Genomic DNA, 20,396 nt, shown 5'->3' on the forward strand with positions numbered 1-20,396 from the left:
ACTAATGCTTTTCCCTTTTCATACCAAAAAATAATGGCAGATAAGGCTGTTTATAAGCCATAGCGGTAAACTACTTTAAAATGCTTAACATTTCAAAACCGTAACATTCAATTTTCTGGGCTTTAGGTTACAAACTGCTTCATATGTCTTACATGACTGCTCATACAACTTGATCACTTTACTCACAAATGTTATGTGCGTTACGCTCAAACCGCTCAAAATAAGTTTAACATTGAAAAGCAGTGACCCCTTGTGTAGCTAGTCGAAGCGGCCGAGGGCATGTTAAAATAATAATTGAGATGGGAAATTTGACTGAGACTTTTGATTCTAATTCTCAGATAGAACTGTGTGAGATCACTCTGCATTTTTAGCTCCTTGTAGAAACATATCACTTATTTGAGGAGTATGTGTTAATGTAAGTATTTGCAAATGTCAGTGCTTTCATATTTGGATGTAAAAGTGCGTGTTTCTCAGAGTGGGACACAAACCACCTTTTTTAATCCACAGTTTGTGTCTTGCAATATTAAGTGCCTCAGTGTATGCGCTGGCTCTTGCTGGTTTGGCCTTTTTCAGCGCTGTTAAATAAGGACATTCAGGAGATTATCACCTGATCCGAGTATAAAAATCAGGCTGCCAACCTCCAAGAGAGCGAATAAATGTGTTCCACTGATATGTGAGATGTTGAATAGATGAATTCTGTTTTTTTTTGTTTTTTTTTGTTCCAGTGTACCCCACTGTATGCTCAGCATGCTGAGTATATTATAACCTGTGTGTACCTTATTGCTCAAAAGTTTGGAATCAGTGTTATCCAAAAATATATATAATCCACTTTTGTGATGTATATTGATTATAATATGATGCTAGCCCTATGCAAAGTGGAGTAAAGTGCAAAAAGGTAACTTTACTGTCCAGAATAGTGAAGCATGTCCAGAATAATGACTTGAAAATGACTGCATAATGTATATAATGGCTGTATACATTTATGAAATATGTTATAATAAAATAAATATCCAGCCTCATATGTGCAAAATGATCAAAATAGACAGTTAAATAATTAATCAATTAATAGGTCCTTATTGTTTCCCAAATACTTGAAATACTGAATAAAATATATAAAATCCCATTTGGTATGTGGTATATATAATTCAAACCTTTGCTGCATGCACTGTTATTGGATAAAATAGCAGTTGTTTCCAAACTTTTAAGTGGTACTGCATAGTGTATGTGTATGCATGTTTGAATATCTAGCCTACCTTTCTAAGACAGATCAGCACAAAGAGGAAGCATATCTGCTGATAGAAGCACTGTAAAACTGATGAATTGAATGTACTTAATTCAAATGTACTCATTTGTTCCACATGAAGGAAATACATATAACACAATTCTTGCCAAAAGTACGTAAAATGAACAACAGTAATTGTGTTGATGTAATATATTTCATTCATGTGGAAACATTGTATATATTTGAATCAAGTAAACTCAAAGCAGCATTTTTTCTTGTCTGCTTGGTACAGGTACATATTGAATACTGTGTCCTCTTGCGCAGTTCATAGGGAGAGCATAGCCATCTGTTTCCTGCCTCCCTCTGTGCTGCTTGAGGTTCTAAAGAACGATTGCATTAGTGGGCTGAACGCTTCTCAACACAGTGTTTCTCACTTTGTCTCTTTCTTACTCTTTCATGTCACTTATTTGTGTGGTATGTTTGATGTTTTATAAAGTTTTGTATATAATAATGTGAGATTTTTTGGGGCTGAGGGGATCTTTTTATGGTCTCCTGCTGTAATAAAGGGCAGCTATTTCAGGAAATTGACACAGTGTGTAGGATGTTTATGTGTGTGTTTATATGTGTTAATATTATGTGCGTCCTTGTATTAGGAGCTATGATGTGCTTGTTTATTAGTCAGTTACTGATATTATTTTACATATTATGTGACATTTACAGTAGAACTTGTTCACTGTAAGGTCAGCACACACAGACCAGTCATATGAGTTCCAGAATAAGAAGTGTGTACACTAACACTGCTCACAACTCCTTTTTCGTTTCTTCTCTATTTAAAAATACTAGCTTCCCTGTACATTGCATAGAATAGTTCATGACAAATGGGCCACTAGAAATGATCCAGAATTACACAAATAAAATCTTTTTGCTAAAGTATGAAATAGAGCCTGTATCATGTAAAAGCAATGTTTCATTGCTTTTTTCTAAAATAAAAGAGTTTGTTTTAATATGCATTATTATTATAAGTGTTAAAATGTACCGTTCATGCTCCAGTCCATACAGACCAGAATTGGAAGCTAAGCTGCAAAAGCTACAGCCTGTTTAGAATTCATTGTTTTTGTGATGTCATAAAAAACTCATTCACACTGCCATGCCCATTTGCACTGAAGTTAAAAGGAGTGTTTCAGCCTTGACTGTGTTTTGAATGAGGCACAATACAGGACAGACAATGAAAATAGGTGTAATATACATGTATTAGTTCTGAAAGCACAGTAACAAAAAACAGTCTGTTTATTTTAAGGAATAAAGAAAGGTTTGAAAATGGTTAAGAATTATGAATGTTTTTGGTTCATAAAACTACACAAACATAAATGGACCTCAGAGATAAAACTACAGGAAAAATGTAGAATATGGGCCTTTTTAAAAGTGAAGAATGTTTACTGCTTCCCCTGAAAAGTTACATTTTAGAGACACAAGGTTTTGTTAAGATGGAGATGATACAGAAACATGTGCTGCCTACAGATCTAAAAAGATCTCCTAATTAAAAAGAAATGATTCCCCCAGCTCAGAGTCTGTACCACCACCATGCTGTGTTGTGTCTTTAGAGTACATTATACCATCAGAGCTCTGAGGATTATAGAGTATGAAAAATGTATGTTCTATGTTGATAGAAATAGTTTGAGGATGGGTGTCCATATGGTGCCTCCAGGTAGTCGTATCTGCTGTGGGTAAGAGTGGGTTGGTATCAGTGGGAGCATTATCAATGCCTGTCAACCTGTCAGTGTATGATTGGTTCTCCTCCATCACCTGTCATCCTCGCACCTGTGTACGTGTGTGCTGGTTCACCTGTCAGAGAGGCAGCTGGAGACTGCTGTCAGAAACACACCTGGCTCAGCTCTCCTGTGGTTCGCTCCTCAAAACCTCCATGAGGTCTTCACTACTGAGCTGATGCAATGCTCCATGCACTACTGCAGGCCATGTACAGCTGCACCTCAAACTGAGTAGCTTGCGTCTGTACTGTAGAAACTACTTTTAGTGCAATATGTTCAGACATGGAAATGCAATGAGACGTAGCATACTGCTAATGCAAGATGTGATGTGCTGTTAATGACTTCCTCTGTACTCTGTACTTCACTATCCAGAGCCTGGACTTTGTCAGATAGTATTGTTTAAAATCAAACACTAACACTTTGCAGAAAACAGAGACGATTAACTACTGCAAAGTGCTTCATGTTATTGAATTGTGTTGGCTAATTCAATTAAGTAATGTTAGCAAGCTAAAGTTAGCCATAACATAATGCCCAGTTACAATTCTAACATTTTGAAATCCTTAGCTGCATATTGCAGTGATGTAACATGAATAAAGTTGCACAAAAATTACAAACATATAATATATATGTATAATATTTTAAGGAAAAGGAAAGAAATGAGTGGCCTCAACTGACTCATCCCACTCTGCTATGCATCTCAGCCTGTTGCTGATGAGTGCTAACAGTGTGCAGCATTCCTACACTACAATAGTTTGTTCACTACTGAACTACTTGATTTGAGACACAGGAAGTATTTACAAGTGGTCACAAGCTAACATATGTAGCAGAAGAGATTTAAATTCGCATGTAAATTAGTAATAAAAAGTTCAGGACAGTGGTTGTTTGCATCTGGCATGATGTAATGTTGTGAAGTACCAAAAATAGTTCGCTATTCTATACTGTTTAATTTGAGTTGATAGTATCCTACAAAAATCCAGGCACTAGATAGTAAAGAACAATAGTGTAGGGTCTTATGGGCCCCAGTGCAGTAAAAAATGGGCTAAATAGACATCAGATCTGTCTGTGTAGTAATGATGGAAGCTAACTAGTGAGGTATTTTGTTAAGAATCTGGATAGTTTTGTGAATAATAAGTATACAATTGAGTCAGTATCAATATGAGGGGCCCAAAAAAGTTTTTAGGAGGACAGATCACGGTGAACCTTCCTGCACTTCCCTGCCCATCCAGCTGTTACACCACTGGTAGTGTAAGAACACAGCGCATAGTGCCTGCATGATTGTGGACAGCTTGTTAATACAGCCTTTCATATGAATGTGACCTTACTACTGCGTGTGTTCGTTAAATTTGAGGAAGTACAGTTTGCTACACTAAGTACAGTCAGTGAAGCACTGGTTTAAGTGTGCTAGGTAAAATCCAGCGCTCCAGCTGTGTGGCGTGTGTGCTGGGGTGTGTTAAGCAGTAAAGCGTGCTGAGGGGAAGGCAGGACGGCTGTGCTGATCGAGAGTGACAGAATGAGGCGGCGGCCTTGTGTACTAACTGTCTCTGGATGTGGAGCGGATACTCCGACTCCCTGTGACTCACTGAGCCACTGTGCATGAGTGTTTGTGTGTGGGTATGTGAGTGTGTATGTGTGTGTGTTTATGCATCCCACTATACCATAGTCTCTTTCAATTAGCCGCCTCAGAGAGCGCAGCGAACGGTTAACACCATGTACTCTACTACCCAAAAATATACAGTATCTGTTTATATTGAAGCAGATGTGGCAGGACAGCAGACAGCACACATGAACATGACAAACAGTTTTAAATCAATGATTGAAGTAACAGTTCAGAAAAAAATGTAGTTGAACATCCAAGACATCATTTTTGTGCTTCTTTAGTTTTGTGCTGGAACTATAATGCTAATGTAGCTGACAATTAATGGGCATTTTAGCAACCAGTTCATCATCATACAAACTGCATGCCTCAAAGGGGAATTACGACTGGTTACAGTTTAAACCCTTAAAAGGCCATGGGCCTGCCGATGGGCCAAAAGTTTTATTACACGCTTCTATAACCTAAGAATAACCCAGACAGTTTGCATTGAAGTCCCTTGTAGTTAGTAGTAATAAGTCTTAGTATGTAATACGCCTAGGATTTTAAGTGGCTAAAGTTTTTAAGAACGTTCTGATGTGAAATACTCCATTCTAGAGAAACTTAACAAGTCAGAATTGTTCACAGTGATGGTGATCAGCATCTTCAAGACATCTAAAAAGTTCAATACTTCTAAAAGCTCCCTCACATTAAGGTATTACATGAAATGACTGGAACTTGCAGTCTGACTGAAAGCAGCAACAGAAGGCCAGTGCAGGTGCAGGGAGTCCACAGGGCCGCCCCTAGGGCCTATCAGTCATAAGAAACTCTATTGACAATTATTCCCATCTTTCCAGAAGAGATGGAAGCGATCTCTCTCTTTTCTCACTTTCTTTCATGTGTTTCTCTCTGACACACTCAACCTCTGCTCTGAGAGAAGCCATTCAAACACTCAAGCTGTCTTTTAGCACACTGTTATGGTGTGCCAGTCACAGGGCAAGAGAGGAATGTTCCAGAGAGGGAGAGTGTGTGTGTTTGGAGAAGATAGAGAAAGGGAGCTTAATTTCCACCGCACACAACCCTGCTGCTTGATAAGGGAAAAGGTACTGTTTGTTTTTCAGTGGTGGAGGAGGCATTTAGACTAAGGCATTTACCAAACTCAAGGGAGGAATTAGAGAGATTAATGTGTGTTTATGTGCTGGATTGAGGGACGATTTTGGTGATTGCTCCAGGAAACACATGGCAAGTATATTTGAATGGGACATCTAATATTTAAAAGACTTTTTTATTCTTGTATAGAATGTTCAATAGAATAGAAAATTCATATTTTCTTATATAATACAATACTGTGAAAAAGTCAGAGACTACCTTTTATTGATTTAACTTTCAGTCTAAACATCCATTAAGTAAACTTTATTCATTTTTTAGGAAATCAGGAAAGCTAATCCACTTGTATAACAAAAGGAAAGTCAAAGGAAAATAAGTGAAAAATAGGTTAAATAGAGTTAAAATATGAATCCAAAGTTACAGAGGAACTGGGACTCCAACTAACTGTGCAGGACCTGGTAGACCATCAAACTGTCACCATCAGATAAACAGTACTTTCATCTTTGAGAAACAGAAATCTCCACTCACCACTCCAAACATGCTCCACTCTTGCTTCAGCTCTGAAATAAAAAAAATCCACGTGTTTCTGTCCATTCTTATACAGTCAGAAGACAACTCCACACTATGGGTCTGAAAGGATGTGTAGCTGTCAAGAAGCCGTTACTGAGGAAAAAAAAAAGGATTCGCAAATCAAACAAAGAAGATGCTAGTGTTCTGAAAACAACAGACTGGCTCTCTGGAGCCCACACCTTAACATCACTGAATGTGTGAATGTGGGTTTACTAGGATCAATACAACCAACTGCTAAGACAGAACTTTGGAGATGTGGAAAATACCCCTGCAAATTTCTTTGAAAAAGTTTAAAAGTTACTAGTTTGGCGATACAAAGATTTGACAAGTTTTTACCTTTGACATAAACATTTAAGACTAGCTGCCAAACCATTTTAATATTATTAAGTGGAAAATGGAAAATCTCTCTGCATTAAATTAAGCTGAATTGATAAATAACCTTTAGAGAATTGGTGTCATGTCAGCATTTACTGTAAACTCAGCTCTGGTTTGAGCTGTATATAATGACCTATAATGACTGTGCTTTCCATAGAGAGCATTCTTTTAAATACAGTATGGCCATGCAAAAAGGGAAGTTCAGAAATAACCATATAACTGAAAGGTTATTAAGAATTACCCAGCCACATTGTTTCCCCCTAGAGCGCTCTGGACAAAGTCGACCTTTTTTCAGCCCTGCCATGACAAAGAACATTTCTGCCTTCACCAGGCAGGAACTGTGTAGTCCAGCCATTACACAGCTGCTCCACTGCATGGCTTGTGTGGTAGGTGTGTTTGTGTGTATTTCATGTGCAGCGTGACAGAGATAGACAGAAAACAGTCTGGAAAAACTCATTTGCTAATCACACTTCAAGGTTGATGATTTATTTACTAAGGGGCTTGAGGATAAAGATCTACCACTGAAAATGAATCTGGGTAAAATGTGAATGGATGACAATGTGTTGTGTTCTTTGCAGGCTATAGGGCTGATTGTAGCCTCTCCTGCCAGAGGAAATGACACGCATGTACTTGTTATGCCTTATCACGATGAAGGCTGTGTACATTTTCTGCAGTAAGTGTGAAAGCAAGCATGCCCTTGATGTTGACACCACTATTTATAGGCTAAGTAAATGAGTATAAGAGACTGAATCAGGGCAACAGAAGTAATAGTGTTCACAGAAATAATAGTGCAGCCGTGTGCCCTAAGAGGGGCCCATGACCTGTCAGCAACAAGTTACAGCAGGGTTAGATATGCTTTAGCCCATTAGAAAGCACCTCTGTTTACTGGACATCTGAGTGGGCCAACCAAGAATAGTCCCTCACCAACCGATTCCACTGCTGAAATGCGCATGTGTAAGAGTTTCTAGGGTCAAACCATGTGGGAGGTTCCATTTTAGGGACCAGCAACATTGTCTGCTATGGCTGCAACAACCTCAAAAGGACAAAAATGGACTGATTTCAACATTAACCACTGTAATAAATGACTTGCTCCCATACAGAGGGATCATAGTTCCCTCAATAAGAAATAGCACACAGCTGATTACCATGAAAAATCATTTCAACACATTTACCAGCACTCAGTCATAGTGTACTTAGTGTTTCGAGGCAAATTATTTTCTGTACATGAAAATTATCCATGATAATCGACTGTGGCAGATTTAGTTTAAAAAAATGCTCACATATTCCTTCAATCATAGATCACTAATTGGATCGGATGCAGTGCGTCCAAGAATGAGAAGTTGACTAGCTATCATACAATGTTCCATACAGGCTGCATTCATAGTCTGGCTAAACTAAGCTTAGCCAGGTCTTGTTTTTGAGCATGCTCCACACTGCAGCTGCAGTTCAAGGTAAACAAACATCTTTCTGCAAGCAGGCGACGCGGTTTCGGTTCCTCAATTTTGGTTGAGAGTGTGGACATCCCCCGAAACTCAACTCAGCACAGCTTTTACAGTAGCTGAGTTTTGTCACACTTCTTGTTTATTACACTGTGATTGATCATCAGGAATGGTATAATTACCACACAAGACACTAGCAGAGTGTTGAAATATTAATAAAGAGTTTATTAAGCAAATAAAGATCTTTACATCACATCAAAAACATAACATTTATCACACATATTGTACGCTACAAGTATCCCACTTTCATGGTATATAGTCTCCTGGTTATTGTGCTATTAATGCTAAAAATCCCAAACTTTGGCATTATATACAAAGTACTAATTTGCCCACTGTAAGCCCCCAGTATTTTCTTTACTTAAAAGATTTAAACCTGTACATTCCTGTATTACGAATACATAGATCTGGTCTATACTGTAGGAGATAATGTAAATGTAATCACAGACATTCTACACTAAACATGGTATAAACATACTGAACATTTTGGTTGATGTTGGCTTTACTCAAATAGTTTAAGGCTGCCTTGATGTATCTGAGTTGCCAGGATTTAACTTCACTCTTGATTCTTTTTTTTCCAATACAAATTACATGTACACTATTCAGCAGGAAACAATGTTGGAAATTACACTGGGAATGCCAATGTCTGCTGTTTTACAGGAATTTACAAACTGAAACTGATAAAATGGTTTTAGCTAAATTCTGGGTTGCTACTGTATAAAATTGTTCTAACATTGAAAATTCAATAACAGTACTGACGGCCCTTAGCTGTACCTTACGCCGCCATGCTTTCCTCTCTTCTGTCCACAGTACAAACCTCCCTCCAGTTCCTCTTGCCACCATTTGCTTGCAGAGGAAATACATCACTGCAAAGAAAAGCACACAGCATTACTGCATAACTACCCTGGAAGTACAGCTAAGTTTACTTTTTATTCTTATTACTTAGGCGAAATGCATGTTGATTCATATTCTAGGCTATTAATTATGCTGTAAGACTGTCCTGTCTATTTGGTCTATCATTTAACAGAACTCTGCTGCCCTCTTGTGAGCTTGAGCAGATTTCTCTTCAGGTTGTGAAGAACTTCCATACAGTCTAAACCATCTTCTAGGTGTTAATCCAAAGCAAACGGCTGTGATTTGCATAACTTTTAAAATACATCACTGCATGTTAAACAAATTCAGCTGAAGCAGAATAGCAAGCAAACACATACTGTTGATGTGTTCAATTAGACTAAGCAATTTTTGAGTGAAATTCATAGCCTCACTTTATGTATTTTATATTCTTTTCTTATTAATTATGGAGGTATTTAACTGATAAAAATGTTTCATCTGAGACTGCTGATGCTATAAATACAGTTACAAGGCTTTAATTACATACAGTCTGCCACCTAGTGGAGCATAACAGAGCAGCTGGAGTAATGACATCACTGAACAAAAGTGGACCAAGATAATTGCAGTGGGAGAGGGTGGGAACCAGAAAATAGCAAGACATGCATCCTGACTGCCACAGGGGGAGAGACCAGGAGAGGAAACAAATCAACAGCGCTCACAGCAACCAACAAGCCAGTGGAGATGGACAGTGAGCTTGATACAATCTCAGAGATCAGAGTTCACTTAGTTGTTGGTATCGGTCTGTGTGCAACCAGAACATGGTATCCAAAGCCGCAGCACAAAGACCACTGCAAGATGACAGGAGAAGTACCTTTAAGCTGTGTAATATTCAAAATGTTTGAAAGCAATGGTTTTAAAATTTAAACAATTTTTCCCCTTACTACTAAATATAGCCCATCAGCCAAGACATGTTTAGTGTTTAAGTTCACTCTATTTTGCACGGGAGCTACAAGGCAAATGTAGTTAACAAGTAATGTAAGCTTATAGCTGCCTGCTAGCATTGTACCAAGTGCACGCCTCAGTTTATCCCACACTTGCCACAATCTGTGTTAATAATCTTTTTTATAGTTTTTATACATGGAAGCATGTTGTACAGTATCAGAAGCCATATAAAGTCTATTTAAGTATGTAACAGCTCAGCATGCTTAAGGCAAGTGGCCTGATTTAGGATCAATGCTAACTATTGGTCTATAAGCTCCCAGCACGTTAGTTACAATAGCATCATAGCACCAGAGAAAAACTAACAAGGCAAACTTTGGACATCGAATATGTCTTGGTTGATGAGATATGTTTGGGGTAAGGGGAAAACTGTAAATTTAATCTCTGCCCGAACCACCACTTTAAACAGTGCTGCTTGTTTGAGAAAGTGGGTTCCTGAAAAGGCCCAAACCCAGCTCGCAGAAGGAAGCGAGCGGAGAGCCGCCCATCGGAAGGGTGCCTCTCTCTGTGCTCTGGAGGGTATAAATAGCCATTTCCTCTTGGGCCACTCCGTCGCCGTGACAACAGCTTAGCCTGGGTGGGAGTGCTTGGAGGCATTTTGGAGCCGTCCCGCCCTGCCGGGTCAGAGAGCTTCAAAGAGACCCTGCAGCCTCACCTCTAGACCCTGCGTCACTCTTCACAATGGAGCTCAATTTCCTCTGTGTCCTACAAACCACCCATATTCAACTCTGTAACAGCACACTGGTCTCTGCGCATAAAGAGAAGAGAGAGGGCAGAAGTGACGCAGAGATGGCTTCCTCTATGGTGCTGCCCAAGCTTCCTTGGTACTGCCATGGCGTCTCTGAGCCAGAGAGCGCAAACACCCCACTCCCGGCCTCCGTCTCGGCTCCAGCTGAGAGTGTAGGATGTTTACACTCCCTGAGGCACAGTATGGCTGCTGGGTCAGGCTGAGATGACATGGTTTGGACAAGTGCTTAACCAGAGAGACCTTTAGGGAACAGGTAGAGACAGCACAATACCACTCTTTATTTTCCAGTATCAGTAACAATACTAAAAAAAAACATAAGTATCAGCTGATTTATTTATTTATTTTTAAATTAGCTATGTTTAATTGAAGCACTTTACTTAAGATGTGTTAGGCATTTCCACTCAGCCAACAGAGCAACTCCCACATAGGCTTCGGAAAAAGCTAGCTATTTATTCAAATGTTAATGTTAGGCTTCACATGGCTAGCGTTGTTAATACATGATCTAATTTATTTCCCTTTACGTTGCATTGTGCTACCAATAATTCTGTGATATTTCAAGCTAGATTTGTTACAGAATCAGATCAGATTCATTTTTATTTTCCTCCGATATCCAATCTTGTATTTCCTGCTGGTATCAGCACGATACTGATACTGGGCATCAAACTTGTGCTATCTCTAAGAACAAGCAACCTCTAACTTTTAGTCAGACCAAATAAGCTATGAAGTAGAGAAATGTAGTCCTTAAGAGTAACATTGACATGACAGTGATACAATACAACAGTGCCCAAAGCTTGGAACAAACTGAGCTCTAAAATTGGCACTGCAAATCCTCAACACAAGTCATCTCTTCAGACATCTTAATTACACTGAAGATGAAAGATGAAGCATCTCCGAGGTTTTTGGCAGAAAACTAACGGTAAATCAAGCAGGAAGTGGAAGTGAAGTGGGTGAAAGTGCGTCACTTCCGTGCCCTTCAGGAATCTGCTCATGCTGGTCATTAGTCTCTGAGATAATGGGCACCGTCTATTAATAGAGCCGCATTCCTGACCATGCTGTCTACAGGCTGACTGAACTGTGTTCTTGGGAGACTGAGAGAGGCACAGGCTGCAAACAGTACACAGGCTTTATTTGTTTGGGTAAATAAAGGGGAAGGACACTGTAGCTGCTTGGAGGTCTTAAGGGATGGGGGGAGGGCAGAGGCTTTGGGTGCTCACACAGACCTAAGTCATCTGATTGGTCTGCACAGCTCTCCTGGCACAGGTCCAGGAGCCCCCTCCTCCCTTGAGGATGTGGCCACTCCCAGACCCTGTGAACCCGCCTGAATGGGAGCTTTTCACATTCTTTAGGCTTGTTTCCTCTTACTGGACAAGAGCTCTCTCTCTCGCACACATTCTGTCCCCTGTTTCTGTCTTCAGTGATTCTTGTGGGAAAAGTCATCAGACATGGAGTCAGCCTATGGGCACAGAGAGGGAAGGGAAGTCAGAGAGAGTGTGTAATGATAAAGGGAAAGTGAATGTTGAAAAATAAACTGTGGTGTGGCTACAATAAAGTTAAGAATGTACCATTAACTGAAGCAAAGAGATGGCGAACACTAGAGAAGGAATGCAATGACAAGTAATGTGCAACAATGACGAATAACAGAAACATGTCTGTTGTTATTATTATTCTCAAGTGAGCATCATCTTGTTTATGGAATGAAGGGTTGTCTGTGTGAGATAAGACCACATTCGGATTCGCCTGCTATTAGAGAAACAGTGTGTCAGTCATTCTGTAGTGCTGTCTGAATCTGTAACAATACTCTTTCAGCTGTTCCATGGTTGTTCCCCAGTCAAGTCACTGTATAGCAAAGGCTATGCAGTAAATAGTGAATTAGGGAGTGACCATTCCAAACACAGCAGCAAAATACTGGTGACTAAATGTGCATTAATTTAATAGGGAAACAATTTTATTTCATATCTGTCCAGCTTTTATTAATAATTAGTAACTTCAAAATGCTCTCCTGACCTTCTTAAAACCCTGCCCAGCATTTCCATTCTAAACACGAACTAATATTAAAACATTCAATTACGGCCTATTCAGCAATACATCCATGCTTATCATTAGTCTGCTTTTAACAATGTTTGCAGAACTGTACAAACGTTCCATGAGTTCTCCCATTGGTACCTTTCCTTCTTATCATTTTGTAAACTTTTGTCGAGTCACAGTTAAGACTTTGTGGGCGAATTGGTGGAATGCATAAGAGAAACGAACAAAGCAGTAAAATGGCTCCCTGCTGCAAGGAGAAAAAGAATTGGGGAGTGATAACTATTAGTCCCCTAAGATCCCTAAGGACCTTCTCTCACCCCTGGGACTGGGTGACTATAATGTCATATCCTGAGAGAGCTGTCCAGAGTGCTGAAACTGGGTGCTCCTAAAATAAATATTAATCATTTGGATTTAACTATAGCCAATAGAGTATGATAGGGTTATATAACTAACCAAGCAAAAAAAAAAAAATCAACAAATTATAAATTCAAAGCACCAATCATACCATTGTGCTAACAAGCTATACATTAATCAGTACATAGCTTTTTCTTACATTTTCTAACTTGGTATCAAAAAAAGAATTGACTAACAGGTGTCTGTCACGTACCTCTGTCACCTACTCTATTAAAATTCAACTAGGGCAAAACTTTTATTTTTCCATCTTTATCAGTAACGTAATAAGTAATTTACATAGTTATTAAGTAAGTTTAAACCTAACCAAAAAAAAACAGTCAAATGAAAATGACAAAAGAGTATAAAAAGGGGCTGAAATCTTCCTCCCCATGTAACCATTCCCTCTGTGAACAAGGCTGGCAAGTGTCCCATTACAGAGCACAGGCTGTGCTCCAGGATCATGTTTCTGTGGGTTTCATTGTGCTCCCTGTGGGAGACTTCATGCAGGAGGCGGGAAAGTGAGGAGGCCATGGTACTGAGCTGCGTGCTACAGGCCTCTGAAACAGTGAGAAGGCCTGTAGAAGGAGCACAGAGGCAGCAGCAATAATCTGGGTCTTAGCTCTCCACAGGTGCCAGGGTGGAATGTGTTTTACATGATTGGAGGTGTTAATCTGACACAAATGGCAGGCCTCGGCCCCAAGGTTGACATTCAGCCTCTGGAGTCAGCAGAGTGCCCCTATGCTTCTATTCAATTAGTCTTCTCCAGCCCAGTAAGACCCTAGAGATATCCATTTCAACTGGCCTGCCACCAAAAGGCTCAGCTAAACCCACCAAGCTCCTGATCTAAAGCCGTGTCGCTCTGAAAGTCAGCTGTAACTCTAGTTCACTACTTCACACTTTTTATACTACAAATGTAAATGTGATATTTCTAGTGGTGTAACGTTACACGCAGTTCATGATTCTACTAGGTTCAATATTCAACACTCCCAAAACATGTTGAAGAAAATTAGAACATAAACATTCTAAAACAGTTAATTAGCCTTTAACTACCTTAGCATGTTGTGTGCCATTCTCGCTCCACTCTTCATTGAATGTTTTGAGCAGGGGTAATGGCAGTTGGCTGCTGCAAACATCCGACTGAAAGCTCCATTTTAAGCACCAGCTTCCAGTCAAGGATGTTTACAGTAGCCCCTACTGCCAGCAGCTCACGGTCACTCCACTGCCATCGTCGTGCAGCCCAGACGACACTGCCACCTGAGCCCCCCAGAGCAAAACCTGACACATACTGTAACACTCAATACACTAAAAGCTAGTTTAGGTAACCAAAAGTGTTCCTTCCATCACATCCCTTCCTGAGCCCTTTATTTTTTAAGAATGCAGGTTCAAATACTTTAACCCCCTAAAATTCCAGGCTTATTACATACTAAGGCTTTTTATTCAGTAAATACAGGGACTTCAATGTAAACTGGCTGAGCTACTCTTCTAAAGTTCTAAAACTTTGGGCCTGCAGGTGGGTTCCAGCCATTTAAGAGGTTAACACAGATCACATAGTTTCTCTCGCTCTGGCAGAAGGTTGTGTACAAGTTAAGGATGACATGTAGTTTAAAGTAGCAATGTCTACTTTGGCTTTTACAATAGCAGTAAAGATCCCATTGTCATCTATTGCAGTTCATAGTGCTGCTAGTCTCAACAAATTCAAGCCATTATCAGTTCAGCAGTGACATAAGGAATCAGTAAAATCTGTGTAAAACTGAGTGATCCTGTATAATTGTGGTGACAGAATGAAGTAACTACATCCCTGCTTACCAGAGTTCTTGTTTGTGTAACCAGTTATAAAGCAAGACTATACTGTAAATACTTAGAACTTAATGCGGTAGTTCATAAAAAATCATTTGTATACAATTTTCCCCTTACTCTAAAAGTAGTCAATTGGCCAAGACGTGCTCGGTGGTTTTTGTACTTGAGCTATGCGTCCAAAGTAGCTACCAAGTAATAGAAGCTTATACCCCGTAGACCAGGGGTCACTAATCCTATCCACAAAGGGTCACTATGGCTGCAGGCTTTCATTACAACCAAGCAAGAGCACACCTCATATAACTAATAATTTATTTGAAGACTGAGACCAACTAATGAGATAAAATGGAATCAAGGGCAATTTTGCTTGAATGGAATGAAAACCTGCAGCCAGACTAGCCCTTTGTGGATAACACTGGTGGCCCCGACACAGATTTTCAATGTGCTAACTACACGCCTAAATTATCACATACTTGCCCCAAACTATGTCAAATTGAAAGTAATCTCAAATAAACTAAAAAGGTTCTTTAGAGAACCAAAAGAGTTTTTAATGACATTTTTGGTAGCTTCACTTTTAAGAGTATATGAGGGAGTGCTGGACAGTCTCGGCTCGATTTATCCCACCTGCATATCTAATGCTGTTTTTCCGTCACACACTATGAGGGCTAGTTGCCATGGGATGCAGAAATGCCATATTTACACTGAAAACACCAGAGGAGAGTCAGTGGAAGCCGTTTGTTTTGCCATGACACTCCCACAGAGGGCAAATCTGATGAAGCTTCACACGCAAAGTGTCCCTGCAGACCAGAAACGTCTCCTTCACACACACACACACACACACACACACAACCAACTCCCTGCGTTTCTGAGTTGTAATCACAAAGAATCCATCTTCTTGTTTACCCTCGAAACTGGACTGTTATGGCCCTTGTGCTCAGAAGGCTTAGCTTGCGTTTTTTGAGCTCTGCTTGTGTCCTCCCTACACCCGCTCTGCTGGAGTCAGCCTGGCGAAGCTAATGTGACTGTGTGACTTCTATAAGGTCATAAGAGAGGACGGGCCGGACACTAAGCCCATACCTATGCCATCTCTGGCCTCCATTTTGTTTTCTCTCTCACTTTCTCTACGCAGCAGCCCTCGCACTGAAGCTGTATGTGCCTGGCAGGGAACTGTGTGTGTATTTTAGCATAGTAATGTGAGACACAGAGGCGGTGTGAGGTTGTGTCTCATGTTCTTCCAGTGTTTTCTTTGACCACTTGTTTTTGGAAAACCATTTGCTTTTGGAAAAAAAAGATTCAAATTCCTGTGAAGGAGGAAACAGTCACAGATAACACAGTCACACTGTGATTGGTTCAATGGGGTAGATCCTTCACTTGCATCTACAAATTCTAGGTACTAGGACGACTACACAGTAAAATAAAGGCATGATAACTACCATAATAATTATTTTGGCAAGGCAATATGTTATTGAACAGGTTGGCTCAAGTCATATCATCACTGTTGTAAAAAAAGTTTGTATTTCCAAAACTGTGATTTTCTAGGCAAAGCAAAAGGTTATTATGTGTTAATGTGACGAGATTTTAGTAATTCTAGGCCATTTCTATTGGCTAATTAGTCATGAAACATTTACATAATGTAAAGAGCAACTGGTCCTTTCTAGTGGTGTAAATAAAACTGAAGAAATGTGAGGCTTTGATAAGACTGTGACAATACCATACCACTGAACTACACTTCACTGCTACTTCTTCCAAGTCCTTGTGCCTAAGACCACTGCTTTACTGTTTTGTTGTGCATTATATACAGCACAACTGACTGAATTTTAACCATCTGAGATCTTTTTGTGTGCAGTTCAGCAAAGCAACTGAACAAGTAATACAGGAGTTGTGGCTTGTTGGCTGTAGTATACAGCAGGAACATGTATGTGCGTCTGTGCATGTTACAGTGTGCACACACACTGTGGTGCCGTGCTTCAGTGAAACTCTCAGGGTCCCATATCCCTCCCAGCGTTCAGGTCATGGGGGGAACAAAGCAAACTTTATCAGAACACTGCAATCCCGCATTCCACAGATTCTTAGCACTTGGCAACCGTATAGCACACAGTAAGGCAGAGGGGGAGGGGTGGAAGGAGAGAGAGGGGGGGTCTGAGTCCAGAGACCCACTGCCTCATCCAGTCAACCTATGATTGGCCGCATTTAAGTCCCCACAGTCAACTGATACTGATGTCAGTGGCGTCAACTGTAAGGGAGATTAAAAAGTGGCACTAAAGAGGAACCTTGCAGGGAATTCAGTATAACAGATTTCTTCATATGACAAATGTCCTGGGAAAGTTGTGCCCATCAACTAAAAGAAGGTTTGACCTTCTAGGTTAAAAGTGAAAGCTCTACATACACTGTATGGCTCAACCACAACAAAGTCACAACAAGGTCAATGAGATCCAGTTCTAGCTGTGCAAAGGTTCAACAGCCTCTGGCCTGAATCTCTTTATCTTATTCCTCTTGTCCATATTTCTTTCTATCCCTCTAACTTTACCAATATCAAACAGATGCACAAATCACAGGGGGCTGAGAGTATGATGTAAAAGTGAAAGCTCATAAATAGCGTTGAGTTCACGAGTCTTGATGGCTGGGCCTGTGATCTTTGAGCGCTTACTCAGATTGAAAAAATATCATCAACTTGTGTGCCACTTTGATTCTTGCCCAGATCAAGGGCCCACTCATCAAAGCATTCTTTCTTAAATCAGACTTTCGGACTTGAGCCACATTTCGGCAGATGCCCAAGGAGGCCAACTTTTTAGGGGGTGGAAAAAGACATCAAGAAAATGTTCACATCATTGCCATTTATTCACTGTTACCTGTAATCTATTGAAAAGTTTGCTCATTCTGCTTTCACCTATAAAAGGACACAGGATGTTGGTTATATATTTGACTGTTTTGTGCCAGTTATTTCAGTTTAATCTGCAGCTATGTCTGAGTACTCAATAACCACTTAACAAGTGAATGGATAACAAGCACAAATGAAAACTGGTCTTTTCCTATCTTTCTTTTCCTCTTTGTCTTTCATACACTTGTACACACATGCACACACTCACATTTACATTCACCCATTTCCACCCCCCAAGAACCCACAGACGCCCGAAGCAGAGATCAGATGAGCGGAGGCCGTCTGACCTTGTGAGAGGTCACACTCTTGTGCTTTTAGTCTCCGCATTTAAACACACAGGCCTGATTCCAGTCACGAAATGCACAGTAACAGAACAAATCATCTGTGTCACCAGTACACTGATTAACAGAACTAGCTAACTCTTAGAGGTGAAGTGGAAGACGCTGTTGTAGTCACATAAAGACATAAGACATAGTACACATAAAGACATAAATGAGGACTGAGGAAAAATGTTTAATTAAATTGTTAATTTTAATCTCCTGCTTAAAGTGGTAGTTCAGGTTCTAGTATATCAACTACGTAAGGCTTCATTTACAGCACTTCGAAAATGACCAAAATATACGTCCAGCAATTGCTGACTGGGGAATGCAAATCTCTGTCCCATAACTAAGCTCAAAGAACATAATTAAACAGAAAAGAGTTTGAGTATGCAATTCTGAAAAGCTAGACTCCTTAATTCCTGACCCGAGACAGGAAGTGTGTCTATCTCCATAGGAACACTCGCAAGGAGCCAATCTTCCAAACACAGGCTGTGGTTGCTACTGGACTTCCAGTATAATGATACTCAGACAATTTTTCTGTTGACTCTATGCAATAAAAAGATGCCCAACAGAGTCAGATTTTGGATTTCGATCGTCAAGATGTAGATTACTGAAAATGAGTAGCTATAGAGACTTAATGTTGGAATATCTCAAAAGTTAATTGTTTCATCTCACCTCTAACAAAAAGACCTATAGTACTGTACATTGTATAATTATTCCTGTAGTACTGGCTTATAGTGCTCTATAAAACGTGTGTAGTATCCTGTAGTAAACTTTAATAATTGTCTTAATTTGCTGTGAGATTTGTACAGAAACCCTGTACAAATAGCATTACTGTATCATTGCTATAGTATCACTATAGATCTTTTTTTCTCATGAGAGGTGTGTGGAATCTATACGTCAGCTGAAACAGGGCTAAAAAAGAAACAAAGTTGTGGTGAGAAGAGGTGCACATACATTGCCTGGCTGAGAGATGAAGCTTGTCTTGCAACTGCAGAGCATCTGTAGGCCCACACATTTCTGACTTCCGTTTACGTTCAAAGGCGAAGTAAGAGCACAACCCACAAAACAGAACTCAAAACCCTCAGCGATGTGTTAACTCAGCTTCTGATTTCAACTTCACTGAGCCAGTGTGAGCCGACTACTACGGGCTCATACAAATCGGATGACTTTTTATTAAATTTCTAGTGAAAAATACTTCAGAACAATAATAAACATTAAGTAATTTGTGTGGTAAATGATACGTGAAACGTACAGCAGTTCGGTCGTTATAACGGGGTCATTTCCTGGACAACACTGAGCAGACGTACAGTCGCTTTTCCTTTTAGAAAAAAAGGAAAACTGTCAGGCTCTTCCCAAAACACTTCAGCCTGAGTCGGCTCTCAAACTCACCAGGTCGCCGGAGCAGGGCAGCATTCCTCGGCACATCGCGGTCTGAACTTTATGCTAACTTTCCCTCAGTCGCCGCTACAGCCGCTTCCTCTGCAGTCTGTCTGTACGAGGACACGGCGTCGTTACCACACCGACTCCGGGTCTTGTCTGGTTGTCTGGAGTGGCGAAAAAAGATGCCGTTCTCTGTTCGACTGACCCTCGCCATGTTCTTTGTCTTCTTCACTGTTTTTTTTGTCAGAAAGTCTCCAACTTTGCCCGGGCACTCTGAGGCGCCGCTCGGTCGAGTCTCGTTTCGAGTTTTGAGACGAGAGCAAAATCCAGCACGAGCCGAAAACGGTGAATGACGTACAGCTGAGAAAGTACAGCGCGCTTTAAGATGGCAACTGGAAGGGTGGGGGCTTCTCGACTCCTTCCTCGTCCGAGTGCGCTGAAGCTGTCAGCGGCTCTGGCCTTTCTGTCACTCCCGACTTTTTCTATGGAGCTTGTGCGACTTCGGCCGGCCCCTTTTCTACCGCGGCATGTGAGGACTGACCAATGAGCGGACACAGCGCCCTCATCGCTGCACGAGCTTCAGGCTGCTGCACTCCACGACCCCGTGACCTACCTGCAGCCCTGTTCAACGACTTTTCCATTAAGTTAGATTATTTTTTTAGGAGACTTAGAGTATTAGGTGCTTTTGATGAGATTATAGAAATTGTAGTGTAATTATAGAAATTGATTATAATTTTTGGAATTACACCGCAGTGGTGTAACCTCTCCCCCTCTTTCCCCCTTTTTTACAGCAGGGTACTTATATATGACACTAACCTAATAGTTGTGAAGATGGGGAAGCATTGAATGCTTATTTATTTATTTAGTAGCAGAGTATTTGTACTAATTTCCTGAAAACTGTAAGTTGCCCTTGGGCGTT

General features: G+C 40.4%; 1 long non-coding RNA gene across 1 annotated transcript; it reads right to left on the reverse strand.

The window, feature by feature from the left end:
* Positions 1 to 8,251: 8,251 nt before the first annotated feature.
* Positions 8,252 to 20,277, reverse strand: LOC118810483. The gene is made up of 2 exons (XR_005007425.1): positions 19,487 to 20,277; positions 8,252 to 8,972 (listed from the first exon to the last, which is right to left on the reverse strand). It is a non-coding gene; the product is annotated as an uncharacterized LOC118810483 (long non-coding RNA).
* Between the last annotated feature and the right edge of the window lie 119 nt (positions 20,278 to 20,396).

This window comes from Colossoma macropomum, unplaced genomic scaffold (assembly GCF_904425465.1).
Source record: "Colossoma macropomum unplaced genomic scaffold, Colossoma_macropomum, whole genome shotgun sequence".
In the NCBI taxonomy this organism is placed as follows: domain Eukaryota; kingdom Metazoa; phylum Chordata; class Actinopteri; order Characiformes; family Serrasalmidae; genus Colossoma; species Colossoma macropomum.